General features: G+C 62.7%; 1 protein-coding gene across 2 annotated transcripts in view; it reads left to right on the top strand.

Annotated features, from left to right (window-relative positions):
- The window catches only part of Gtpbp6 (GTP binding protein 6 (putative)), a 52437-nt gene extending 48216 nt beyond the window's left edge, over window positions 1-4221 (top strand). For both annotated transcript variants that reach the window (XM_048784638.1, XM_048784639.1), the window contains exon 10: window positions 4108-4221. The gene's annotated coding sequence lies outside the window, so the exon portion shown is untranslated. The remainder of the gene's footprint in view (window positions 1-4107) is intronic.
- Window positions 4222-5816: the final 1595 nt, after the last annotated feature.

Raw genomic sequence — 5816 nt, 5'->3', positions numbered from 1 at the left:
AATCAGAGGACTGATGGCGACGAGGGAGAAATGGGAGCCCTCGTGTGCTGGTGGGAAGGCGAAAGGCGCGGCCACTTTGGAGAGGGCCGGCCTGTTGGTCGAAGTCACGACCCACCCGAGGGAATCGCAAGCGGGTGTAGAAACAGGACGCGCCGGTCACGGCCACCGAAAGGTGCGGACGGAGGCCTCCGGCGCCTGCCCACCTGCAGCCGTCCCCGAGGACGTCCAACCGCGTGCAGAACCGAGCTCGGATACACCTCAGTGCTGGGGGACCCGGAGCACTTGTCCAGCCAGAGCAGCGCTCGCACCGGCCACAGCTGTGGCTCCAGGCACATGAGAGGTCCCCAACAGGCAGGGCCACAGGCAGGAAAGTGGACTTCTGGCTGCCGGCGCTGGGGACTGACCGCTGAGGGTGCGCGAGTTTCTCCGTGCAGAGGCGGAAATGCCCTACAACTGACCGTGCGTGGTCATGATGGACAGCTGTGGGAACACGCTGACCTGTGAGCGGGCATCGTGGGCGTGAGAACTACAGCTCACAAGGCTGTTCTAACGTCCTCACTTCGCCGGGTACAGAAACACAGGCCAGAGCTGGATTCAGTATATGGGCCCGGGCCAGAGTTTGTTTCTGTGCTCTTCAGACCAGGGAGTTTTGAGGAGATTTTTCAGGGATCACATGGGAAGGGTGCCCCTGAGAAGCAGATTCACTGGGAAACAGCTTGAACATCCCCCCTGTCTTGTCCTCTGTTAGGTGATGCCTGGAGCTGCAGCAGCCATTCTGGGAGCAGGAGGGGACCAGGCCAGAACAAGGGCCCACACTGGCTGCAGTAAGGAGCAAGATGGACCAGTCCTGAGCCTCAGGTTGTTGTCAGGAGCCGGATGGACCCACCGGCCTTCAGACCTTACGGCTGTCCAGACAGCCACATAAGCCCCGTGTGCAGTAAGGTGCAGGCCAGGGGGTGATACTGCCAGGGGTTTGGGAGTAGTGCGTCTGCGTGTGTGTGCACGTGGGTCTGCACACACGTTTCTGCATGTGCATCGCCTTTGCACCATGTGCACATGCTTCTGAGTGTGCACACATGTTGACTGATGTGCATGCGTGTCACATAGCTGTACTGTGTGTGCAGATCTCCTCTCCAGCGCCCTGTGCGGCACACACCGGCTCCGCACAGAGGGTGGACACTAGTGCTTTCCAACGTAGACAAGGCAAAGCCCAGTTGTGCTGGGTTTCTGTTAGCGACTAAAAGGCTCAGGGGTCACTCCAGGTAAACTGGGCTGACTGGGCTGTGCAAAATGACCACACAACAGACACAAACACGTTTTTTTTTGGGGGGGTCACTGTGACGGCTCCTCTGACCTTAAGGGTCCGCAGGAAGAGAGAGTGAGAGCATGCGCTGACCCCTTTTATTGAGGAGAAGTTATTTAAATGAGGCAAGGGGTCAGGTTTCAGGGGGCTGCGTCTATCTTCGTGATGTCCACTGTCAGCAGGTTGACTGACACCTGGGTAGGCCACACCCAAGGGCACAGTAAGAGGAGGGGACACACACTAGGCACTTCCATGGAAGATTCTACCCTAAACAGGGCAAGGGGTTATATCACAAAGGAACAGGTGAGCGTAGCTCCACCCATGGGCTGTAGCAGGACATACCATGCCTGATCACCGACCCTCAAACCCAAGAAGGTGGGGAAAGCTCTGCCACGTTTCTGTGACTGAGCACCTCAGCACCCAGCCGGGGAGTGTGACTCAGTCACATGCAAAGTTGGTCTCCCACACAGTTGCCTCCTGGCCTCCCAGCCCCTGAGCAGACAGTGGTGGTCAGCAGGAGGGCACCCACTTCCTGGGCCCCTGCTTGGCCTCCCCAAGGTCCCCGCCTGGCCCCTCAGCACCCTGTATCAGGGGCTGCACCTGAGGCCAGGTCTCTTCCTCTTCCCAGGCCAGCTGCCCCTCTCCAGGACTGACCACTCGGCCAGGAGCAACTCCACACGGGCCTCACTCCCAGATGGAGGCTCGAGCCACAGAACGTCCCTTCCTGGTCACAGCACTGCCCGGCCCTGCCCACAGCACAAGCTGCACTCTGCCACCATGACCACGGGGACCCCAGGACAGAGACTCCCGGCACCTGGCAAGCAGAGCCGTGTGCACCTGCAGGCCACCTGTGTGGGGACCTCCAGGAGCTCTGTGCTGAGCCCTGTGGAGTCGGGGACTCAACGTTCAACATCACTCTTAGCATGTGTATGTGGGAGGGCAGCGTGGAGCCCCCGTGCAAGGACAGTGCCCAGGGGCCTCTCGGGGTTACGCAGGGAGTTCCCACTCCACCAGCACCTGCAGCCTAGGTACGTCCATGAAGACCCAGAAACAAACGCTGGAATGAAAACTTGTGTGTGAACATTCACAGCAGCACCATGCACCAGGGTCAGAAGGGAGAAGTGACCCAGTTGTCCACTGAGGAGGAATAGGGAACAGGATGAGTCCATCACATGATGGAATATTACTCAGCCCTGAAAAGGACTGCAGCTCTAACACGTGCTGCAAGTGGGACAGACCTTGAGACCTGGGGCTCGGTGAGAGAAGCCGACACAGAGGGTCACATAGTGTGGACTCCATGGGAGGACCTATCCACAGCAGGCCATCCGGAGAGTAGAGGCAGAGAGGCCAACCTCAGAGACACCAGTGTCGGCCACATGTTCTGGGGAGTGCAGGTGACTTGTGGGGACCTTGGAGAACACACGGGGGCATTACAAGATGAAGCTGGGTGACCCTGGACAGAGCGTGGGGCGGTCCCTGGGGGGACCACATCCCGGGGCAGCAGCTACAGAGATGACATTGAGGTGGCCACATTTCTTGTCAGCTGTGAACAGTGGTCAGGCAGGGAGCGCCCTGCCAGAGCTGAGCCTGGCCCGACCCCAGGGACGGAGGCCTGGCTTGAGCTGCACTGGACGGTGGGGTCCCTCAGCCAGCGAAGGGGCGGGACGCGAGGCCCCTCACCCCCAGGCCCGTGACCTGCAGGAGGAGGGGGTGGAGGTGAGTCCCTGGGCGCGGCTGAGTCTCCCAGCAGCCCCAGCCACGGCAGCGCCAGCCACGCCAGCTTCCTAAACCTCCCGTAAACGTCTCTGTGCACAGCAGGGCACGTGGGGCCTCGGGAGGGCTGTTTTCCAGGTGGACAGAGGTCCCCATGGATGCTGCCAAGCCCGCTCCAGTCCCCGAGGTCAAGATGCATTACACCTGGCTGAGCAGACGTGGCTGGGAGCCAAGCTGACCCTGGCAGGGAGACCCCACTGACTTTGAAGACGTGTCCTGCCTGCGGCTCCCGCAACAGCTGCTCTGGACTCAGGCTGTCCGCTGCAGAGGTCACGTACAGGTCGGAGTAGTCAGCCCCCCTGAAGCAGCAGGACGTCACCCTGGACACTGGCATCTCCAGGGTGCACAGCCGCGTCCCTGTGAGTAAAGCTCAGGTACATCCCTGAAGCCCAGCCACTGGCCTGCTGCAAGGGCCTCGTGGACTGCAGGGGTCAGCAGGGCCACCTTGAGCCCAGGAGCTGGAGAGGCCAGTCTCCTGGAGGGAGCTGGACACCATGGTAAGAAGTGGGTCCTGTCCACATTTGCACCCCAGAACCTGTGAGTGGGACCTGGTGTGGGAACAGGGTCTCTGCAGAGGTCATTAGTGAAGGGTCCTGAGATGGGCTCCTCCTGGGTCAGGGGGCCTTCATGCAATGGCTGTGTCCTCCCAAGAGACAGAGGAGGGGACACAGACCCAGAGGAGGAGCCCTGTGGAGACAGAGGCAGAGACTGGAGTGAGGGGCCACCAGCCCAGGGCCGCCTGGAGTCCAGGACCTGGAGAGGCAGGAGGATCACCCTGGAGTCTGTGCAGGGAGCTCAGCCGGGGACCCTGGTCCAGCCTCCGCCCTCCAGGGTGGGAGAGGACAAGGTCCTGTGGTTTTCAACCGCTGGTTTATGGTAATTTTCTACATCAGCCCCAGTGTTCCCTGCACTGGCCAAGTGCTGAGGGGCCACCCTGGCACTCCCGCCATCTGCACAGTCCCCCTGTAGCTGGACAAGCATGTGGTGCTGCCCTCCCACTCCCGGACCCTGAACACTGTGGCACAGAGCGNCCCGTCCACGGCCGAGCAGGGCCGGCGGTCGGCCCAGCCTGCACCCCTCCCGCAGCTGGTCAGCCTGTGGCGTCCCTGCTGCTATTAAAGTCCATGTCAGGTGTGCGAACAGCACCGCTCGTTGCTGGGGTGCTTGCTGGGGACAGTGGCCAATAGGGAGCAGGGCCGCTTCCGTGTCCAGGCGCGTGTTCGGGCTCACAACGGCCTTGTGATTGAAGGCCCTGATGCTGGAGGGGTCATCAGGGGCCCCAAGCAGGAAGGAGGAGGGCAGCCGGCCGCTGGAGGGGGAGGAGTCTGCAGAAGGTGGGAGGAGCCTGCAGGACTGGAAGGAGGCAACCTGAGGTGGGAGGAGGCTGTGGGAGGAGTCTGTGAGAGGTGGGAGGGGCCCATGGGAGTGGAAGGAGGCAGCCTGAGGGGAGTCTGGGAGGTGGGAGGAGTCTGCAGAAGGTGGGAGGAGCCTGCAGGAGTGGAAAGAGGCCGGAGGAGGCTGTGGGAGGAGTCTGTGAGAGGTGGGAGGAGGGAGCCTGAGAGGAGTCGGTGGGAGGGGGCTGTGGGAGGTGGGAGGAGGCAGCCTGAGGTAAGAGGCAGCAGTGGGAGGTGGGAGGAGTCTGGATGGGGGAGGAGTCTGGATGGGGGAGGAGTCTGGATGGGGGAGGAGTCTGGATGGGGGGAGGAGTCTGGGGCGCACCTGTGGAACCCAGAGCTCCTGCCCCCCAGCTGACCTCCAGCTGCCCAGGGTCTTACCAGACTCCTCACTCTAGCCTCCTTAGCCCAGACCCTGAGGATGGGAAGAAGCTGGGGGTCTCTATGGCCCAGGGAGAGGAGGGGCCTCCCTGAGCCCAGAGGGAGGCTGGGGTCCCTATGGTCCACGGGACACGCGGGGGCCTCCCTGAGCCCAGGGCCGAGGCTGGCGGTCTCGGAGTCCCAGGGACAGGGCCTGGGCTTCTCAGGGGACAGGGGCAGGACCCCCCCCCCCCAGCAGCCTCTTGTCGCAGGCTGCCTCTGCTCCCGAGTCTGGCAGCACAGTCACTCGTGTTTGGCTTGGTTCCTTTTAATTGTCCTCCAGGGTGGACTAACCCTGAATGGTGGCTCCTAAGACAGGAAATGACGCCCTTGTGACCTGAGCATCCAAGGGCTGTCCCCAGGGTGCTTGGTGGCGGGGAGGGGCCAGGCAGTGCTGGGATGTGCCCAGAGCTGGTCCTGCGGTGCCGCGTCCCGGCCGTGACACGGCCATGACAGGTGACCACAAAGCCCGAGCAGCCTCCTCTGAAACCACCCTGCGGGTCCCAAGTGCAACAGGCTTCGCGGACCAGGGCGCCATTTCCAGACGGTCCTGAACACCCAGGTCTGCGCCCTTCTGTGACGGCAGGACGGCCCGTAACGGGCGCCGTGACGCGTCGTGGGCATCGAGATGGCCAGGGAACACCGGCTCTGCAGGGCTGCGGCAGGCTGCAGGACCAAGCCTCTCGGCCACCTGCGGGGTTGAAAGGGACCTGGGACCGGGAGGTGGCACTCCAGCCACAGCAGCTGCGGGAGGTCCAGGTTGACCCAGTCACGGGCACCTGCAGGGCCAGCGCCCAGGGAGCCCCCAGCCTTGCCCGGGCCTGCCCAGTGGGCAGGAGGCTGGGAAACAGCCTGGGGTGGGCTCCTTCAGTGCCCAGGGCCTCCGGCAGCAGGTGCCCACCAGGAGGGTCTAGGAAACGCTGGCC

The sequence above is a fragment of the Marmota marmota genome, unplaced genomic scaffold (genome assembly GCF_001458135.2).
Source record: "Marmota marmota marmota unplaced genomic scaffold, marMar, whole genome shotgun sequence".
Taxonomy (NCBI): domain Eukaryota; kingdom Metazoa; phylum Chordata; class Mammalia; order Rodentia; family Sciuridae; genus Marmota; species Marmota marmota.
Note: the sequence above shows the minus strand (reverse complement) of the source record. Positions and strands in the feature narration are given on the sequence as shown.